We start from the raw sequence: 22,664 nt of genomic DNA, 5'->3' as shown, positions 1-22,664 counted from the left end.
TTAGTTTCTTTGCATTGGGTTAGAACATGTTCTTTTAGCTCACTGTAGTTTCTTATTACCCACCTTCTGAAGTCTGACTCTGTCATTTCATCACTCCTGCTCCATCCAGCCTTATTCCCTTGCTGGTGAGGAGTTGTGATCTCTTTTAGGAGGAGAGGTGTTCTGGTTTCGGGTGTTTTCCTCCTTTTTGCACTGGTTTCTTCCCATTTTTGTGGGTTTATCCACCTGTTGTCTTTGTAGTTACTGACTTTCAGATTGGGTCTCTGAGTGAACTTCCAGTTTGTGGATTCCGAAGTTACTTCTTTTTCTTAGCTTTCCTTCTAACAGTCTGGTCTCTCTGCTGTAGGACTGCTGAGGTCCACTCCAGGCCCTGCTTGCTGGGGGATCACCTGCAGCAGCTGCAGAACAGTAAGGGTTGCTACCAGTTTCCTCTTCTGCTATCTTTGTCCCAGTAGGATGCCCGCCAAATGTCAGTCTGTTCTCTCCTTTATGAGGTGACTCTTTGGATATACGGGGGTCAGGGAGCTGCTTGAGGAGACAGTCTGTCCTTTATTGGAGCTCAAGTCCTGAGCTGTGAGCTCCACTGTTCATTCAGAGTTGCTGGGTAGGTACGTTTAGGTCTGCTACAGGAGAACTCATAAACTCCCTTTTTTTTTTTCCCCCCAGGCACTCTGTCCCAGGGAGTTAGGGCTTTATTTATGAGTTTCCATTGTGCTGCTGCCTCTTTTTTTCTCTCAGGGCTGCCCTGCCCAGCGAGGATGCAGCCTACTCACTGTCTGCCTGCAGAGGCTTTGCTGAGCTGCTGTGGGCTCCGCCCAGCTGCCGTGTGATCTTCCCTGCAGTCCTGTTTGTATGGGTGTAGTTAGACCTGCCTTGGCAATGGTGGCCTGCCTCTGTTATGGCGGACTCTCTCTGTAGTGGCAGGTTGCCTCGGCAATGGCGGGTTGCCTCAGCAATGGCAAGCTGCCTTAGCGATGGTCAGACTGCCTCTATAGTGGTGGAGTGTCTCAGTAATGGCGGATGCCCCTCCCCCACAGAGCCAGACTGTCCCAGGTTCAGCTGTGCTTGCTGTGAAACTCTCAACCCAGAGCGTTTTCAATTACTGTTTTGTTTTTTTTTTTTGTGGGGAGAGGGGGTGGGACCAGCTGGGCCTGATCACCTGACTCCCTGACTCAGAGTCTTTTTTTGTTGTTGTTGTTGAATGGTCGACTATCTCCCTGTTGAAAAGGCGCCGGGATCTCCCGCGCCGCGACTCACTGAGCCGGCTGAAACAGCCACGCTGAGATTCCTGGTGTTTTTTTTTGCCTAGAAATCTACTGGGCTGGCTCACTATTTCAGATGAATGGACGACTCTGCCATCTCAGGGCTCCAATTGCCAGCTAAGAGGGCACCCAGACCAGTGTCTTTTGTATGGAGAACGGCCGCGCCAGGGCGCGGGCAAAGCAGCCCCTCGGGGCGAAACAGCCGCGCCAGCCCTAACAGCCGTGCAGGCCGAAACAGCCGCACCGGCTGAAACAGCCGAGCTTGTGACCCGTGGGGATCCTCCGCCTGGGAATCTCCTGGTCTGTGGGCAATAAAAATCCGCCTGGAAATGCGGCATCCACTCACCCTCTGCACTTTCACTGGGAGCTGCAACCCTGAGCTGTTTCCAGTCGGCCATCTTCCCCCGAACTCAAACTTCAACTCTATTTTAAAAACACATGGATATAGAAAGTATGTTCAACACACCCACAAAGATTGCACATAATGAACATATTTACAGAACTCTGGCTTTCATAAGTATATTCCTATTATTATATTTAAACATTTTACATGGTTTTGGATCTTTAAAAAGATAGAGTTTTAATAAAATATGGTTATGTTAAATTTTTATGTTCTAATAACCATTAAAAAGAAATACAGTAGAAGGGTATAAGCCTTTATGAACTCATACATTTATGGCCAATTTGATTTTTGTTATGATATGATATTTTAATTAACACTATGCTAAAAATAAAATTGATTGCATTATGGTTTTAACCACATGATCAAACTATCTTATTGCAAAAATATTCTAAAATGAATCCAATAAACATTTTCTATTCCCAATTGCCTGAGAGACAAATCCAACTATTTTTATCAATTACAACTAAACTGGGCGAAGAACAGCTGTGTTAAAACTTTCCAAACCAAAGACAGTTATCCAAAAAATCTGAAACACTTGACAGTTTATACTTGACAGTTTCCTCCAAGATAGAAAAAAAATGAGCAGTCCAATGTGAAGAGAACCATACCATTGATCATGTAACCAATCAACACCCACTACTTTGTTATTAGAGTTAATAGTTTATTGATGCAATACTCTTTGATAGCATCAAGGAGTTACTTGATGCTTTCTGATATACTCTTATACTGTCTCTTTTATCCAGCTGTCTCACTGTTTCAACTCTAAAGGTTAATGTCTGCCCACAGAAATAAATTATAGTGCCAAAGAAGGATTCAGAATCAAGCTGGAGTGATACAGTTCTTCAGTTGCTCATAGTACACCCCTTAAGGCCAGCTGTCCACTCAGGGCATCAATATGGAATAACCTCTGAAGGATGATCCAAGGACGCCACTCCTGGCAGCCAGTCCTGTGTCCTCCAGCACAGACTCCAAACTGCTAATCAACACTGGGACCTGTGTACAGTGCTATAAATTCAGTTTCAGAGCCTACACATACATACTTAAAATGATTTGAAGTACGTTTATAGAGCTGGAATCTGTAATCTTGAGCCGTAGAGTCATCATCTATCTTACATCATCACACAATAATGCTTTCCATTTTCTCTATTAGTTCTTATATTTCTACTGGTAGGTGAGATGTCACCATTCCATGGTGAAAAATGTAGCCTTTCACTAAAATAAGAATTGAGTCATTCAACTGAGCAAATAAATAAGGCACATCAACCAGTATAGACACTGTATAACTAAATGCAAGAGGCCTTTTTGATAAAGGTTCACAGTTAATCAATCTGTTCTCCCATGCCAAGAATGGTGATCTCACTTTCTTGGACTAAGTCCTCTGCAGTGTTAATTTCATGCTGCATGACTCCTAGTGGTTTAATAGTTTCCTGCTTAATGCTGCCCAGCTCTTGCAAGAGACTTCAATTGCTTATCCCAGTGCTTCCCAAGATTTCCCTTTAAATTATTAAAATGCTGTTTTAGGACACCATTATCTATGAAGCTCACTCTCATCTTGTTTTAGTCATTATCCTTTACAAGAATCTTGAAAGAGGGTATAAATTCTATTCCCAGAAAAATTAAAATCTGTACCCTTTCCCCGTGCCTCCCACCGGCCCTGAAGCCTCTCTGGCCTAGCTTCGGCCCGTAGCTCTCACAGACTCCTCACTCTCTTGGACCTCCTTCAGCAACAGCTCAGTCTCCAGCTCCATTCCCCTTGTCAGGTTGTGTGGCCTGTTGCTTTAAGCACAATTCCTGACTACTCCAGAACTTAGGAAGCAATCTAGCATCTTAAGCAGCTCTTTGTGAGGGAGAAATGGACTCTGAAGAGAGCCAAAATGCTTTTGCTCTAGTGTATTATGACTGAGTTGCCATCAGCGTGACTTTTACTCTTTCTGGATTGATTGGTCAGTGGTGGCAATGATAAAACATTTTTAAAATGATAATTCCATTTGGTTGTATATAACATCTCTCAGCACATGGGAAAGGCAGGGTATGCTTGGGACCAGAGGCTCAGGTCAAGTGATCATTTTATAACAAAGAGGTCAGTGAGCTAAGCTCACTGCTTCCAATTCCAAATCCCATATTCACCTAGCAATTCTTTTATTTTTCTTACTTCATTTATTGTGTGACTACTCCAGTTGGCTTCCGGGGGAAAAAAAAAGAACTTTTCTGGTTAAATTATATGCAACTTCTGAGGAGGAATATTTTAAAAAGTTGAATCAAGGGAATTAACACTGAAATGATTTTTACAAGCTTTAACAACATTATGACTCATGTATAACATAATAATTTTAAGTGCTTTGAATGCTTTACAGGGGGAAAATGAGTCAGGCACTCAAAGAAGAGTCCAAGCGTTGCCATTCTCTATTGCATTTCTTGCAGCTCATACATTGCCTAGAGTGATGACCTATGACTGCAGTCGTTAAAAGAAAAGCACATGACGGCCAGGCGCAGTGGCTCTCGCCTGTAATCTCAGCACTTTGGGAGGCTGAAGCAGGCAGATCACGTGAGGTCAGGAGTTCAAGACCAGCCCGACCAACATGGAAAAATCCTGTTTCTACTAAAAATACAAAATTAGCCAGGCATGGTGGTGCATGCCTGTAATCCCAGCTACTTGGGAGGCTGAGGCAGGAGAATCACTTGAACCCAGGAGACAGAGGTTGCAGTGAGCCGAGATTGCACTCCAGCCTGGGCAACAAAAGCGAAACTCCATCTCAAAAAAATGTACATGATATAATGTAGCAGATTGAGATAGTCACTTCTCTGTTAACTGAGTTGACTTAGGGATTCTGTGACCTGCATGCATTTCTGCTCTGTCCTCACGAGACGAGGTAGATCTATGTCACTGCCTCCACTGGTCAGGGCTGTGTTATTTTATATGTTCCTGGGACTGCCTATTCCTAGAAGAGAAAGCAAATGTGGAGCAGACAAAACGCCAAATCTCTTTCAGGCCTAGACATTCTCCATGCTGATCATGTTACTACCCTTGTAGACTTTCTAACCTCCTGATCTCTGATTTCTCCCCATCTGGGACTGTGGACCTGCCTGATCGTTTCTTTCTTAGTGGACTCCCTCATCCTGACTCACTGTCTTTCTGGACTGCAGAATCTGCCAGGCCTTTCTGCTCCAGACCTTCTTATTTTCTGGTTTATTCTGAACAATCTCAATGCTAATAACCACCATGTCCTTTGCTCTTCCAGAATCACAGGCCTGTAAAAAAGTTCAGCTCAATGAACTTGCTAACCTTTATTGAATGTTTACTGTATGCAAGACACTATTCTAAAATGCTTTACTCATATAAACTTATTTAATTCTTGTGGTGACCATATGAGGTTGATATTATCATTTCATTAAGTAATTTGCCCAAGATCACACTGATATTAGGTGGCAGAAATGAGATTCCAATCCAGATAGTTTGGATCCTAAAGGATGAACTCTCACACCATAAGGCCTTTTAAAATAAACAACTAGGTGGTTAAAAAAAATTTAAAAAAAAGCCAGAGCAGCAGATTGAATCATTCAGTATTTATTGTATTTGGGTTATGTGCCAGGCTCTTATGCATGCAATGACAGATCTTAAGTCATATCAGATAACAATTTTATAATCTGAGTTCACTATTTAGTGAACTATAAAATAAAGCAGAGTGTAACCAACACTAGATGAAAAATGCACCCTGATTTGCTAAGAGATCAAAGGGGGAAAACAGAGTGGTCCCAGGACAGATAATCAGGTAATATTTCATAGTATAACTGGAATTTGATCTGGATCTAAGCAGAGTGTTCAGGTATTAGAAGAGGAGGAAACAGGGGAACAGCTCTGGGAAGGGAAATAATACAAGGAAAATCGCCAAAGCACAGTGTATTCAGGGGGCAATAAGGAAATTTGAATAAGACCTAGAGCAGGTACAGAAAATAGAGCTGAGAGGTAAAGGCCAGAATTTGAAAGACCTTATATTCTGGGTTAAGGAGTTTGCATACAGATTGGAAGGTGATATATGTCAGAGGTTTTCAGTGTGCTTCAGAAGGATTTCCTGGGCAGCAGAGTATGAAATACAACGGAGTTTGGAGAAAACAAACAAGGAGTTGATACAGGCTCTTAGCTTTAAAGATTATTAGGCAGTGGTCAAGGGAAGGATGCATTTGACAGCTGTCATAGAAGCAGGGACAAAAGTCCCAGCAGGTGTTTGAAGATGAGAGAAGCAGGAACAAAAGTCCTAGAGTGGGTGTTTGGCAAGAGTGAATTGTTGAAGACGATGAGAGTCCAAGTGCCCAGGCCCTCTCATCCATGGGTAAATTACTTGATTTCTCAACACACTTCCCCCAACACTTGTGCAATGCAGGGCCTCCACCACTACTCTGATGACTGTGATCCCCAACAGAGGAAGAGCGAAGTTGTGTTTGACTCTGAGATGGCATCTGCTTAAATCTTGTTTGGTATAAAATTGATGCTGACAAGTGCCTCCACCATTTGGAGAAAATTGTGAGGCTATATTTAGAAATTGCATTACTCTTACAGCTATTATTCTCCAAAGAGTCAGGGGAACTCTCAAAGTAGCCTAGTTGGCCACAAACTGAAAACAGTATGTTGGGTTGGTTGCTTACTCAGACCTTTAATTTTGACCTGGGATCTCGGGAGGGGGGAAAAGATACAAAGTCCCATTTTGGGACTTTGAAAACAGGTGCATAGTAGCAAAGTTCGCTGTGGGTAGAGGAAGAGGAAGGCTAGAAATGCACCGCATACAAGCCACCACCACTTACATCCAATTCTGTGAGGTGCTTGAGTTAAAATAGATAGCTGTCTGAACAAGACCCCTTGAAAATCTATGGGGGAATTTGAGTCTGTCCTTTTCTTCTGTGAGAGCATTTTAATGGAGATGTCAGTACTTCTTAGGAAATATACGGAGATTCTTGCTAACTAGTGGTCTTAGAAAACAAACGGACAACATATTGGATCTGGTTTTGGCAAATTGTTTTACCCTGTCTCTTCAGAGGAAAGAGCAGAACCTGGCTTAATGTGTGGGGATCCATGGTTCACTGAGATTTTATTCTTTTTAGATAATGCTACTTATTTGGTTCAAAAGATTCAATTGCCTCCAAAATTCCTGTCTATAGTATTTCACTACCCTGCGTCTTAGAAAAGTGATAGAATGGGAAGAGCTAGATGATGTAAACCTATCTCACCTTTCTTGGAAACAATGTCAAGCAAGTGTCCTTCTGGCACCCCTAGATGATCATGCATGGACAATTCCACAGCCATAGAGTTGCTTCTGAAGCAAGCATGGACTGAGTCTAAAGCTGAATTCCCTCATGTCCAACCCATTGCCTTATTCAGAACTGCATATTAAAATATACAAATGCTGCTTCTTTTATGTCACTTTATCACATGCTACTTGTTTGGGATGCTGAGAATATGATATTTACTCCAATGTCATTCCTTTTATTCAGATGAAGGCTAAAGTGTCAAATAATACACAAGGTATCATCTTCATAGAAACCAATTAAGCTTCATAGAAGAAGCTGGCATGACTGCCTCAAACCCAAAGTCTTATTCAGTGTTTTCCCACCAATCCTAAGAGATCTCCTTTTCCTTCTTCAGAGGTTATTGGAGTTAAGCTTTGTTATTGGTTAGGGTAAGCAGTTACCTCTAAATTTGGCTAGCATGATTCAGGAAATGGCAAGAATGATGTTCATCCTGATTTTCACAATGGATGCCTAATCTTGTGAGCAGATGCCAATCACTTTAGAAGAAGGAGCATAAACAAAACCTTGGCTGTGGCAGCAGAGGCTCCCTTTATCAAGGGTCTCTAAGCTCTGGAGTCATAGGACATGGCTTGGGTAAGAGAGATGGTGGTAGAGGCCAGTGAAGCAAGGCTGCCCTGTCTGAAGTGGTAGAAGTGATCAGCACTGGGCTACTCTGCACTGAACCGCAAAATCCTTCCTCTTAGTTGGAGTCTAATGGAAAGCAATTTGTTCCCAATACAAAAGAGATTTGCTTTTTGCTCTTTGCACACTGTGTGAATATTCAACTCAGCCAATGAGAAATTTGGAAGAAGTACTTTCAACTGTAATTGCTTGAAATATTTTCATATGGGTCAATAATAAGATAAAAACAAAGCTCTTTAGAGGATCTAAATGCATAGCAACTCAGAGGAGCCATTTTGCATGATTTATACTGGGTTTTATCCAAGGCTGTCATAGGCTCTAGAGCTAAGCATGCTGGGGCCCATGATTACAAAATAAATTTGGGTGAGAGTAATACAAGAGACCATACATCATAAACTCCTAATCATACTACCAAATATGTATATTTTTAATGCATCTCTAGAAAGAGGTTGCTCTGCTTACTTTTGTTGTATTAGGATTTAGGGATATTCACCAATGAGTGCACCCAGGAGAGATGTTTTCCCCTCTACTTGAAAAAAATAAAAAAGTCTGGGAAGGAAGTCCTCTATGATGGATTTGATGGGGAAACTCTGTATTGGGGGCACTGTCCCACTAGTCTTTCTATTCCCAGACTAACTAGTCTTAGGACGGTTCCTCACACCGCACTGTTCCCTACCCTAGGGTGAACATCTCCAATTCACTTCTACACTCAGGCGGCCACTTTGCTCTTTTTCAGCATCACTCTGCTCTTCCTCTGCCACTTTCCCCATCAATACTATTCCAAGTCTTTCCTCTTAAGGTGAGGTACTCCCATTCAACTATTTGTACCTAGGATTGTTTTTGAGTTATTATTTTGTATTACTTTTCTATTGCTGCTGTGACAAATTCACTACAAAATTCAGTGGCTTGCACAGAGCTAGCCAAACTGCAAAGTCCAAGGGAAAAGGCCCAGAAGATCCCTAAATAGGCTTTCACTTCAGACACCAGCCAAAAGTTTACAAGTTCTCAAGATTGCTCTCACTTCAGATTAGCAGGCTGAGAATTTTGGGGTCCCCAATAACCCCTCAGTCAGTCTTTAGAATGACTCACACTACTCAATGAAAGCTATTATACTCGTGATTTATAACAGGACAGTAAAATAATCCAAGTTAACATTATCCAAAGGGAGAGGTTCTGGGATGAGGGGATCTGCACACAGGGCTTCTGGTGATTCTCTTCCAGTGGAGTCATGGACAATGTCATCTCCTCCTGGCCACTATGTGTGATGATATGCAGGAAGAATTGTCAATCAGGGAAGCTCACTCAAGCCTTTGGTATCCATATTTTATTTTATTTATTTTTATTTATTTTTTGAGACAGAGTCTTGCTCTGTGGTCCAGGCTGGAGTGTAATGGTATGATCACAGCTCACTGCAGCCTCAAGTGATCCTCCCACCTCCGCCCCCTGAGTAGCTGAACCACAGGCGTGAGCAGCCAGGTAATTTTTATATTAATATTTTTTTGTAGAGACAGGGTTTTGCCATGTTGCCCAGGTTAGAGCCGCCTACCTTGGCCTCCCAAGGTGCTTGGCTTGCAGATGTGAGCCACCATGCCTGGCTCTCCAGAATTTTTATTGGGGTTCAAATACATACTTCCCATGTAGGCTGACCTTTGGTCTTTAGCTTCTCTCTGAGTTGAGCTAACAATGTTGTCCAAAGTCCCCATTAGAAATCACTTTATTAGACTGTCTGGTGGAAAAAGCTCCCAGGCAAACAAGGACACTCTTACCAGGCAGGACAGACATTACAGGGGCCTAGAGATCACCACTATATAGTTAAAGACAAAGATCAGACTTACCTTGCATAAGGACAAATTCCTTACTATGTACAGCTTAAACAACACACATTATTTTTACAGTTTCCTAGGTCAGAAGTGTGACATGGTTCTCACTGGGCCAAAATCATGGTATTGACAAGATTGTGGTCCTTTTGAGAGGCTCTAGGGAATGGTCTGTTTCCTGTTCAGTCCAGTCCTTAGCACAGTTTGATTCCTGTGGGTATAGGACTGACATCCTTGTTTTCTGGCTGGCTGATAGTGGCTGCCAGCCTTTCCTTCCTTCCTCCTTCTTCAAAGTCAGCAATGGCATGTATTGAGTCCATCAATGCTTTAAATCTCTTCTTCTTCTGTCTCATCTTTCTGACCCAGACTGGAAAAACTCTCCAATTATTAGGTCTGGATTTTTCCCAACTGAATAATCCAGGAAAATCTTTCCATCTCAGGATCCTTAATTTAATTATATCTGCACAATCCCCTTTGCCCTGTTAGAACATATTCATCAATCCTGGCAATTTGGATGTGGATGCCTTTGGAGACCAATATTCTGCTTACCACAGATACTAAACATGAATTTTAAAATAAAGTTTGATTGCCTTAATTCAAATAAAATCATAATATCAGGATTCCTAAGCCTTACCAGGGCCAAAAGGAGAAATAATTCCAGGCAGGAGAGTTTTCATTGCCCATCCTTTCTCCTACTTAAAAAGTTTCCAATTCTGAAGTAGAAAAACTGATGGTAATGGCTTTGTTTTACTCTCTTGCTTCCACATCCACATGTATTTGGTGTCATAATTGACAATTATCAAGAAGTGGTCATGTGCTTAGCACCTTTGTTTGGTTTATCCCACTAAATCACTTATCACCAGAATAAAATATATTCAGATATTCATTTTATAGATCAGAAACTGAATTTTAGATGTATGCAGTACATTGCCCGCAGTCACACAGTGAGTAAATGGTATCTCAGGGATTTAAAGGTGGTTTCCTCTGACTCTAAGATGCTTCAAACTGCAAAATGCCATCTCTCCAATTTTATATCCATACCTCTGATTTTATATCTACAGTGTTGACCTTTCAACCTTTTTGTGTATATAATTTACTTCTGCTTCAATTTCTGAGTATCTAGAAGCAGAAAATATGCATCTTGTCTATCTGTTGGGAAAATGTTAAGTGTACTTTAGATGGATATCCTGATTTTATAAAATATTATCTGATAATATCTTCTTAGGTCAATAAAATTGCAGTTAAGACATTTAAATAGAATTTAACAAGCACAAAATTTATACTAATAAATATAAAGATACTGATGTGTGTGTGTGTGGGTGTGTGTGTGTATTTAGTATATGTTAATCTCTAAATATCAACTCAGGTAAGATCCCAGAGTATCTGTATAGGATTTTCCATTCAGTCATCGATAAGAAGAAGGTAGGTATTTTAATTGTTATTGTTTACCCTTGTATCTCATATCTTTGCAATTAATTATTTTAAGGTAATTCCCAGAGCAAAACTGCGATAATTATTAGTATCCGTTATGAATAATTAATAGATAATTCATATTACGGAAGATTTTGATTTCAATCATTTTCACCTGGTAGATCATTAGGTTGCCACATCTTATACTCTACCTGTAAGTAGCTTAGCATGCTGTTTCTTTACTTCTTCAGTCACTTCCTATGCTATGAAACAGGGCCAAATTGTTAATGTGCGTCATCTGCAAAAGAAATCTTCACCTACTGTTTCTAACTTTCTTCTTTCCTCCAAGGCCTTCCCTCCCCTGGCCTCACTGACCCTCAGATCATTTTTGCCAATGAAAAAGTGATATTCTCTTTTCAGCAACATATAATACATAATGGATACTAACCCCTAAAGTCTCCCTACTCATGCAAAATAGAAAATCTGAGCCAATGTTCTTATCTTGTGAAAGTGATCACTTGGGAATAGCAAAGAACTACAGAAATCTCCAAAATCAAATTGTCTTTTTGGCTGGCAGACATCTGCTTCTTCTGACACCTTTGGAAAAGCAGAAGCTCTCAGTAGCTCCTCCTGGTGGCCAGTTCTAAATCTGTATGTTTTGCTAGAGCCCTCTTGTAAGGAATTGCTCTTTAAGTACCATCGGTTGTAGGAAAAATTTTGTCGTTTTTAGTTTTACTTCCTGATTTTTTTTTAACTATGAAGTCCTTGCAGAACCCTTTAATGTTAGCTGTGATGCCATGCAACTAATCCATGGATCCGTTTTTGAAAATTTCTTTTTAAAATTCTAATTTTGGCAGCACATATTTATCTCCTCTTTTATTTCATTTCCACCTGTTGCTAGGTAGAACTTGGATCTACTTATTCCCTAGCTTGGATGACTATTCGTTTCCTCATGTAACAAATATTATTTACCTCCTTTGTACCAGTCACTGTTCTAAGAATTGGGAAATAGAAAATTTAACAACAAGAACAACAACAACCTCTGCTTACATCAAACTTGTTTTAAAATGGGAAAGAGATATATAAAACAAATATATAAAATATAAAAGATGACAGATGGTAAATTAGAGCATTCTAGACTATGTATGAGGTGCATATTCTTCAGGCCCTCCTCTTCCTCAGTCTCTTGGGACAATGTCTGAATTAAGGTTATTGGGTAGAGTGAGCACTGCCAATTGCTATCCGATATTCCTACTGCCCTGTTTGTTGCTAATAGAATCCCGATTTTTTTCTGGGTAATCCCATCCTTATTTTTCCAGACCCTTGCAGCTACAGGAGAAAATACAATTCAGTTCTAACCGTGCAATACATTCCTGGACTGGTTGTCCCTCTCTCAGTCCCAAAGCCAAAGACTTTAGAGGAAAAGGCTCTCTATTGATTGCCCTTCTGCTATATCACTATTGAAAATGTGGACGGAGTTCCTAGGGTTGCAGGGATCACCTTTGCAATAAGAAGAAATGCATGTTCTAAGGATGCAGAACAGGAAAAGGGAACTCAGGAGCCATACCAGCCTTAACTGCCTGCTTATGTCAACACCACCACATGGAAGGGGCTCTGTCCACACTGTATCTACAGAAAGACCAATTCTAAGAGCTGTAGCAGAATCTTAAGGGCTGTGATATGAAGAAGGCCCTCAGGAATTATATAGCCCTGCAGCACTATATTTTTTTATTAATCCCTCCTTGGTTTATTCACAGTAGTAAGGTTACAATTACATGCAGCCTAACACAATATTAAATGGTTCAACCAGGGTATTAATAACAGCCATACTTTCTCTTCAATCTTTTTTCTCAGGGCCCAGACATATATATTCAAGTTGAATCCTAGGACATTTCTCGTATCTACATGGCAGCTACAAAAGTGGGTTGTAAGAATGACTCTAGTAATGTGATTTATCTGTCAAGTTTCTTGCCAAACCAATACGTTCTAGAGAACCCAAAAGGTTCAGAAAAGATAATTTAAGAAAAAATTATATTGAAAATATTAGACTTCAAGTAAACCATTAGAGCAAAATGCAAGGAGTGGCTGTTCCCCAAGCCCACATCCAAGCACACACACATCGGTGAGGCCTACATCCTCGTATCTTCAGAATCTTTGTCCATTGCCACCAAACTGATTCATACTGTCTAGTAAATTTGTAGTATATATGTATTTTTTTGTGTGTCATTACATGCCCAATGGTAGAAATAGATCCTACTGTAGCTTCTTACTAACAAACCAAAGCACTCGTATTTTAAGAGATTATATTGTGTAAGTGTATATATTAATCTTTAGTTGGCTGGGATAAAATGTCATCTAATTAGATTGGATGCAAGTAGCACACACAACACACATTGTTATCAAAGGAGCCTGTTGTGTTTAATGTTGCTGTATGCTAAACATTGTACTGTCAATTAATATATGGTTCCAATAGCAATGGGTAGGAACATTACTTTTAGTTGCAAGTCTGTTAATAAAGCTAAAATACATCAGCAAAAGCTGTTTGATACATGTATGTGAGAAAATTAAGTTTATAGCAAAATAACTGTTTAACATTTGACATATCCTCTTCAAATCTACATTCCAGAAGAGATAAGTGAGCATTTTAAAGACGCTACTCAGGAATATACACCTCAGAGGAGGCTCAAGCAGGCACTTCAGTATCATTGTCTAAATATGCACTAGCTTCTTGCTACTCAGAGTGTGGTCCAGAGACTAGAGCATGGACATTATCATCAACATTAAAAATGTAAAATTTCGGGTTCACAACCCAGAACTTATGAGTCTGTATTTTAACAAGACCCCCAGAGGATTCTGTAAATATTTAATTTGGGTAGCACTGCACTAGACAGTTTTTAATTAGCATAAGAGATATTAGAAATCATACCTGCATTGGTGAAATGAGTAATGACCAAACGTGATTGATTAAAAATACTGCAGTTTTTGACGTGGCACCACAAAAATCAATCTAGAACTCATTTGGTATATGGCCCCAAACTTAACAAAGATACTGACATCTGATCTGACTACAAGTTTAGCTGGACCTCCTGTCAATCTGCTGTACCATCCACATTTGCTTTGGATTAAAAACTTTCATGAACGGTGCTTGTGATTGTTGATGATGACAAAGAATGAGGATGTCACATGAATGCTTTGTACTTGCCTGATAGTAAATGTTTGTATGTGTTGATAAGTTTGTGTCTGAGCCTTCTTACATTATAACATTATAACATGCCACATGGTAGCAAGCTCATTAATCATTGGGGGCTTGAACATTCACCAGAAAGAATCATGTAGAAAGACCAGATTAGTTTGGGACAGTTTATAACAGACTTGGAAGCTGCACAAGCCTACCGTTTCTCTTCACTTTTTATTTAACTGGTGATTTCGGCAAACAGACTTGTCTCATGGCTGAGATTACGTCATATTGGAAGCAAACCTCCAGATCAGGTCAGATTAGAGTATGAATAATGATATTCTGTTCTGAATGCTGTTGATGGGATTAAAAGTTCACTTCTGCAAAAGGAACCTGGCCTTGGATAGCTATGCATCTTCAAGGAATCATGTTAATTTCCAACAGATGGCACAAATAATCTTGTGCACTTTATAGATTATTTCTGCAACATTCCCTTACTTCGTTATTCTCAGGTAAGGGATCAACTTGTTTCTTTACACATCTTTAATTTTATTTTGAATTAGCATAATAAAGCCTATTCTATGGCCTTTCTACAATCTTTCGTTCTGTTTTCAAAACCTCAAAGTGTGTTTAATTTGCTGAATGGCTTATTGGGTCCGAATAGTTAAATTCAGTCATAGTGTTCATGGTTTTCTGTAGAGAGAGTTGAGAAAATAAATTATTGTTACTTTAATTGCAAAAGAGCTGATAGGCAGAGGAATCTCTGAAAGTTAAAGTCTTTTTTTTTTTTAAGGCAAGCACTCGAAGTAATTTTCTTGTAGGTTATGAGGTCTGTTTCAAACAGGATACTGGACTGATAATTTAGCAGATAATAGTTTTAGGATCCCTGCTGCAGCCAGAGAGTTAAGAGAAATATTTATTACCTTGGTCACCCTTGGGAAGGCAGATCACCTTTAGGGTGCTGTCAGTATTTTCCTCCCTCAGATCAGGGTAGGAAATAGAAAGGGCTTCCTGAAGACAAATAAGATAGTAGTAGCTCTTAGGATAATGGGTAGATAACTCTATGCTCTCCCTCAAAGTTGGCAAAAAATGACCCTTTTGGTTTCCACAATTGAAAAGGGAAATTACACAGTTCTTGGAGTATGGATGGTTAAGGTCAGATTGCCCTAAGTGGCATGAGCTTCAGAATTCAAGTGAGGAGTACTGCTGTTTAAGCTTGGTGTCAAGAAAGGCCACGAAGGACCGCAGTGATGGACCAGTGAGGCGTCTTCTAGGGTTACCACGTTGCCTCAGTTGGATGATGGACATTGAGCTTTTAACTGCACTATGAAGAGACATTGAGAACTGGTTTGTGTATGCAAAGTTAACCCCAGTAGGCTCTCCTTTTGTTTGTGGAATCTTCATCTTCATGCTTCTTAGTTCATGTGTATTGTCTTCTACATTTGGCTTACTCATATTACATTATAGATCAAGATTTGAATAGTACAGTTTTTGTTTCTACCACTAATTGCTAATGATTATCCTAGTGCTCTGGCCTATACCTCTCCTTTTGAACTTTAACCCATATATTAGATTATATTTAGATACCACTCTAGGGCTTTGAACTCAACATAGCTAAGAATATTCATTTAATTAGTATTTGTTAAAATTGTGCCATATATTACGCACCGTAAATACTGGATTCATTCTACTGCATCTTCCATCCTCAGACCACAGTCTAGATCTTCTTATATCATCTTCAATCTAAGCACTAACATCCATCCAACATCGAAGTCACAGAATACGAGCTACCTTTGACATCTTCCTCTTTCATATTTTCCCTGAGCTAATCATGTCACTATGTCCTGAAAATTCTACCTCCTAAACTTGTACCTCCAATCTACTTCAACTGGCTTTTTATAGGCTTCCATTCTTCCTCACCTGGTTGATTGAAATAACCTGAAATAGTATATTTACCTCCAGTATGAACTTTTTCCAGTTCAGTGATTTTCAAGCCATTCATGCATAAAATTCACCTGGAGCAATAAGAAAAATGCAAATCTCTAGTCATCATCTCAAACTAAGTCAGAGACTCTGAAAGCTGAAGTCAATTTTTTTTAAGCAATCACTGGAAGTAATTATCCCATAGGATATGAAAGTCTACATTTGGGAGATTCTGTCTCATCATTAATAGGGTAATGTTTCTCAAAGGCAAATATTATTCCATTGATAACTTATATGCTACCTTCTATGCATTTCTTAAGTGGCTTCACTTTTTCTATTCTTTTTCTTTTTCCTTTTCTCCTCTCATCTTTTATGGTAAATAAATACTTTTTGTCCTCTCCTTGCCAAATATATGAGCCTTATTATTTTTCTCATTTGCTCTCTGTTCTGTTCTCTTGTACTCTAAACCACTATTCTCAAATTTTGCTGTGCATTGGAATCACCTAAGGAACTTTAAAAATTACTGACACTGGCCAGATGCAGTGGCTCAAGCCTGTAATCCCAGCACTTTGGAAGGCCGAGGTGGGTGGATCACGAGGTCAAGAGATTGATACCATCCTGGCCAACATGGTGAAACCCCATCTCTAATAAAAATACAAAAATTAGCTGAGCATGGTAGCATGCGCCTGTAGTCCCAGCTACTTGGGAGGCTGAGGCAGGAAAATTGCTTGAACCCAGGAGGCAGAGGTTGCAGTGAACCGAGATTGTGCCCCTGCACTCCAGCCTGGTGCCTGGCAACAGAGTGAGACTCTGTCTCAAAAAAAAAAAAAAAAAAATTACTCACACCTGGGTCCTACCTTAGAACTTCTGATATAATTGGTATGGGATACTGGCTAAGCAATGGAATTTTTAAAGCTCCCTAGGTTATTCTAATGTGCAGCAAAATTTGAGAATCACTCCTCTCTATGTAAGTGTTTTGTTTTGTTTTTTTTCAAATTGTATGCATATTGGAATTACCTGTGGAATTACCTGATTCCTATGCCCTAACTCCAGATATTGTGATTTAATTTGTCTTGAGGTGTGCTCTGGTTATTGAAAATATTAAAGGTTTCTCAGGTGATTTGAACTTGCCAAAGAGTTTGGAGGTCAGGTTATATACCATGACACCATGGTGAAGTATTTTAATTGTCTAAGTACCTCAAAATTTGTGACCATTGAGTTACTTCATTTAAGCTGTATATTTTCTGTCAGAATGGTTTACCTATTGTTTCAGTTTCATTTCTCAGAATCTGTTATTATCTGTTTTTTGTTTTGTTTTGTTTTGTTGTGTTTTTTTATGACTCTGCCTTACCCAGTCACAGTTAACTGGACCAAGTGGACATCTGACTTAAACTAGCAAATTCTTCTGTGAAATTTGAAATTTGAATTCAGGGATTGAATTAGTTAGCTATGATGAGTCCAGATATAAAATGAATATATTCAGGGCTGGAGTTGGTGCCAAAGCATGCCAATGAGCCTCATGGACCAAACTCACTAGGAAGCAGAGAAAGTAAAGGTGCTATGAAAATTAAGAGAGCTGAGTAGGTATGCAAACAGAATTAGATGTAGCCCCTGGGGCCCATGTAGCAGTGGGAGGGTAGATGATAGCATTCAGTTTTCCATGAGGTTCTCTCTACCTGCTGCAGGTAGGATTCACCTGGATTCACCTCTCCCTTTCCAATAACTTCCTTTTTTTGGGCATTTATTTAAGTGAATTTTTGTTTCTTGCAAGCAAGAGGTTACCAAACAGAATGCTGAGGTAACTTCTACTTCTTCCCTTCCATTGGCTAAATTTTACACAACATTTAAGATCTTACAAAGAATTTTTAATTCCATTGATTTCTGCTCTTATCTTTATTGTATCTTCCTTCTGCTTACTTTGGGTTTATTTTGCTCTCCTTTTTTTCTAGGTTTTTGAGGTAGAAGCTAAGATTATTTATGTAAGACTTTTCTTAATAATTTTAACATCCTTGTCATCTTGGTATTGTAATCTATTGTTTGTATCTTTTCATTTTGTTTGAGTTTTTTTGGTTCTTGGTATAAAAAATCATTTTTATTAGAAAACAACAGATGCTGGAGAGGATATGGAGAAATAGGAACATTTTTACAAAGTGGGGAGTGTAAATTAGTTCAACCGCTGTGGTGATTCCTCAAGGATCTAGAACTAGAAATATCATTTGACCCAGCAATCTCATTACTGGGTATATACCCAAAAGATTAGAAATCATTCTATTATAAAGATGCATGCACATGTATGTTTACTACAGCACGATTCACAATAGCAAAGACTTGGAACCAATCCAAATGCCCATAAATGATAGACTGGATAAAGAAAATGTGGCACATATACCCTATGAAATACTATGCAGCCATAAAAAGCAATGAGTTTATGTCCTTTGCAGGGACATGAATGAAGCTGGAAGCCATCATTCTCCTCAAACTAGCACAGAAACAGAAAAACAAACACCACATGTTCTCACTCCTAAGTGGGAGTTGAACAATGAGAAGATGGCACAGGGAGAGGAACATCACGCATTGGGGCTTGTTGGGGGGTGGGGGGTAAGCGGAGGAATAGCCTTAGGAGAAATACCTAATGTAGATGATGGGTTGACAGGTGCAGCAAACCACCATGGCACATGTATACCTATGTAATAAATCTGCACATTCTGCACATGTATACCAGAACTTAAGCATAATTTAAAAAATCATTTTTCCTGAAACATGGTTTTTGTGCTATTACTCTAGATTTTAGTTATACCGACTGTTTTAGCTCTATTTCTCTGACAACACTCAGCAGTAGAAAGGCAGGTCGTTCATGAATACTGTCAGGTGGTTGACAGTAAGGACCCAGGTTCCTTAGTAAATAGTCTTTTAGTACCACTGAGTAGGGTTAGAAATTCTAACATTTCATGTGGTCTCTACTGACAATGCAGTGGAGGTGACCTTATTACCATTGGCTAATCATAAAATTCTAGTTTTTTCACTAGGCCTTTGACTCCACCTGAGTGGGGAAGGGGTATCTCATTGTTGCCAGTTGGGGATGGAAGTATAGGTTTCTTTCTTGATCTCTGTTGTGGGTCACACTGATTGTTGAATTTGAATTCCAAAAATATTTACTACAATAAAACTGGCTTTGAATTTAAAAAGTTGAATTATCTATATGAGAGGAGACATCTAAACTCAGGAATAAAATTTAGTGGAAAATAAAAGAAAAATATACCTTATGATTTTGCTCTTTGCATTTCCTATGAATCCTTACTTAACAGGCTTATTTTGGATTCCTCTATTTTCTCCATAATTTTTTTTTTTTTTTGGTGGTTCGGCATTTAAGACTAAGCAATATATTCTGAGAAGGGAAGCTGTAGCAGCTTCACAGAAACATTTTGATCTTACTGAGATAAAATTATCTTGCAGTGTTGTGTCTGCATGTTGTTTTCTTTCTGCATTCCTATTCTTTTAGATATGGGTATATCTCTGTAGAAAATTCTCTTGTACCAATTTCCTCAGGCCAGAAATCCCTGTTGCATAAATCTCATGGTATACTGTTTGTAAAGAAAAAATTCATTTTTATGAGGACATTCAGATATTGACTACGTATTATCAACATGGCCAACTATTTTTTTTAAGTTTTCAACTTACTTTATTTCTCTTCTGATTAATGTCAATTAAGTGCATACATTAATACTGTTTATAAAAGTTGTTTGAACCGTGAGTGGAGAAAATCTCTCACCAAATTCCCCTCTTATCTCATGTACAGTTCTCACAGTGGGCAGAATCCAATTCAGGAGGAAGCAAAATAGATTAGACTTTAAGATGCCTCAATGTTTTAAAGAAAATGTCAGAAACTAGGCCGGGCACGGTGGCTCACACCTGTAATCCCAGCACTTTGGGAGGCCGAGGCGGGTGGATCACGAGGTCAAGAGATCGAGACCATCCTGGTCAACATGGTGAAACCCCGTCTCTACTAAAAATACAGAAAAATTAGCTGGGCATGGTGGTGCATGCCTGTAATCCCAGTTACTCAGGAGGCTGAGGCAGGAGAATTGCCTGAACCCAGGAGGCGGAGGTTGTGGTGAGCCGAGATTGTGCCATTGCACTCCAGCCTGGGTAACAAGAGCGAAACTCCGTCTCAAAAAAAGAAAATGTCAGAAACTATTGATGTTCAGATTCTAGGACAAGGAAATATCAATCTAGGAAATAGACCCAGGCATGAAGGATTTTTCAAGGCTACAAAAGCACACACTCATATGTAGTTATTTTCTGCACAACATAAAGCAAGCAGTAATTCTCATTTCTTCAAAGCAATTGCGTGAAAAACTATAAGCCTCAAACTACTCTGTTCTCACCTCTTTTCCTATTTCTTTAGCTTCCTATACTACACTGACACTCAAGGATTCAAGGATGCAAGAGACCACTTTCGTTTTGAGATGAGCACTAGAACTGATGGGGGAAAGAAGGTGGAGTCAGACCCTGGCTCTTTCAAAGCACAAGCATCTCTATCTTGCTTTATATCTGGGTGAGAATCATATTTTTAAGGAAAGTTTAATCCGTGCTGATAAATTGAAAGTCTTTGCTTTTTTCTGTGACTCAGCTGTTCTCTTTCAGAAGTCAAACCTTACGTCAGATATCAAAACTGATATTTTCTAATATGACTGGTAATATAGTTAATAGAAATACCTTAATCTCTTTATTATTTTCTTTTTAATATTTAATTCACCTGTTATATAATCATTTACTTACCTGTTAATTGCCTGTCTCTCTACCCTCCTTGTGAGCAGGGAATTTGATTGCTTTGTTCAGTGCTGGCTTGTTAGTGCCTAAAACATAGTAGGTACTAAGGAGATTTTTTTTTTTTAAAGGAAGGAAAGCCATGGTGGTGAATTGGAAAAGACTAATGTGATTATCCAGCTCTTTATGTTCTTGACTGTAGGGTCCTAATATATAAGTATCTAAACATGAGGATGAATGGTTTAAGAAGAGAAGGAAGATGGTTTATTTTTGAGCACACTGGGTTTTAGATGCCCAAAAGATATTGTCATAGAGATGTCAACTTGAAATTTACATTGGAAATCTGAAGCTGAAGGAATAGTTTTTGCTGAGAGACTGAGAATTCAACAGCATCTATAAGATGTACTATTCGGTGCATGAAAATTACTTGGCAGATTTTAGTGCATGAGATGAGATGACCAGTGAACTGAAGGCTTAACCACTGAGCACGCTAATGTGGAACTAGAGACAATATTTTTACATTTTTACAGAATTATAACCCCAGCAAAAAAAAAGAAAAAAAAAACTAAGTAAAATAACAAATACTGGCAATTAAAGGGTGATTGGATGGAGATTTCCAGAAATATTAAAAGCTTTCTCTCTCTCTCTCTCTCTCTCTCTCTATATATATATATATATATATATATATATATAATATAAATATATATATATAATATAAATATAAATATATATAAATATAGCTCTCTCTCCAGTAGCTATGTCTCTATTTCAGAAGGAGATAAAATCTCTGGAGTAATTAGTTTACAACTTAAAATACTGTAAAATATTAGAGAGCAAACGTTTAGCTATCTCTTTGGTGGGAAGAATAGCAGCTATATAGCAGTTCCTACATAATCTCCTAGATTCATAACTTCAGGATTACTCTCTCTTAGTGCTAAAGAACAAAAAATCATTTGCACATGCAAGCAATATCTGCGTCTCATCTCATCACCCTGAAGGAAGACAATAGGGTACAGGAAAGCAACACAGTTGTTGCTGTAAAGTAATGATATGAACCCAACCCCAAATCTCATTTTGGATTAATCAAAATAATATAGATGTTAAAAATATATTGACCAATATTCATAGGCCAAGGAGAGAAAAAGAATTCATAAAGATAATTGAGAAACGGAAGAAAGCGATATCTTAGAAGACAACAGAGTTTTCAAACATTTGAAGAGCTCCCAGGTATAAGATAGATTTGACTTACTCTGGATTGTAGAGGACTGCATAAGGATCAATTATTCCCCATTACTGGGAAGCAAGTTTTAGTACAAAAAGTCAAAGCAATTTTATTTAAATTTTCGGTAATAGATTATGGTTGCATAGAATCAGAGAAGTGACATGGTATAATGAAAAGAATACCGGGCCAAGAATAGGATAATCTGGGGTGCTTTTTCTACCAGGCATAGCCATGCTGTTTTGGGTAACCATTAGCATGTTTGAATCTGTTTTGTCATTCTTGATTTGTTTATTTGACAGGACTAACCTGATGATCTAAAGATGTAAAAAAAAAAAAAGATACACATCAATTTGTAAATTTTTAAGTGCCAAAGGCATGTAATAAATTCTCTTGAACTAAAGTATTAACACAGACTGAGTGGCTAGCTCTCAAGCCATCTAGGATATCTGACATTCTGATGATGATAATTCCAACTATCTGAGAGTAACCCCATAAGGAAACTTAGCTTGGAACCTCAGAACAACTGAGTCTAGTAAACCCACAGAACCATGAGGGACAATCGTATCTAGTTTTAAATTGCTGGTGGCACTATATAGATAGATAGTGTACCTCAATGTATTTCCTATGTGAACTGGGAATACTCAAGAAACTGAACTACCTGGGATTTCCAAGCTTAATCATACTGATATATTTTGCTAAAAGTGTATTATTTGTGTTTATCATACAGTTAATTGTACCTTTTAAAATTTCTTTTTTTTTTTTT

Source organism: Cebus imitator, unplaced genomic scaffold (assembly GCF_001604975.1).
Source record: "Cebus imitator isolate Cc_AM_T3 unplaced genomic scaffold, Cebus_imitator-1.0 Scaffold539, whole genome shotgun sequence".
NCBI lineage: Eukaryota > Metazoa > Chordata > Mammalia > Primates > Cebidae > Cebus > Cebus imitator.
The sequence above is the reverse complement of the archived record's forward strand: the minus strand, read 5'-3'. Positions refer to the sequence as shown.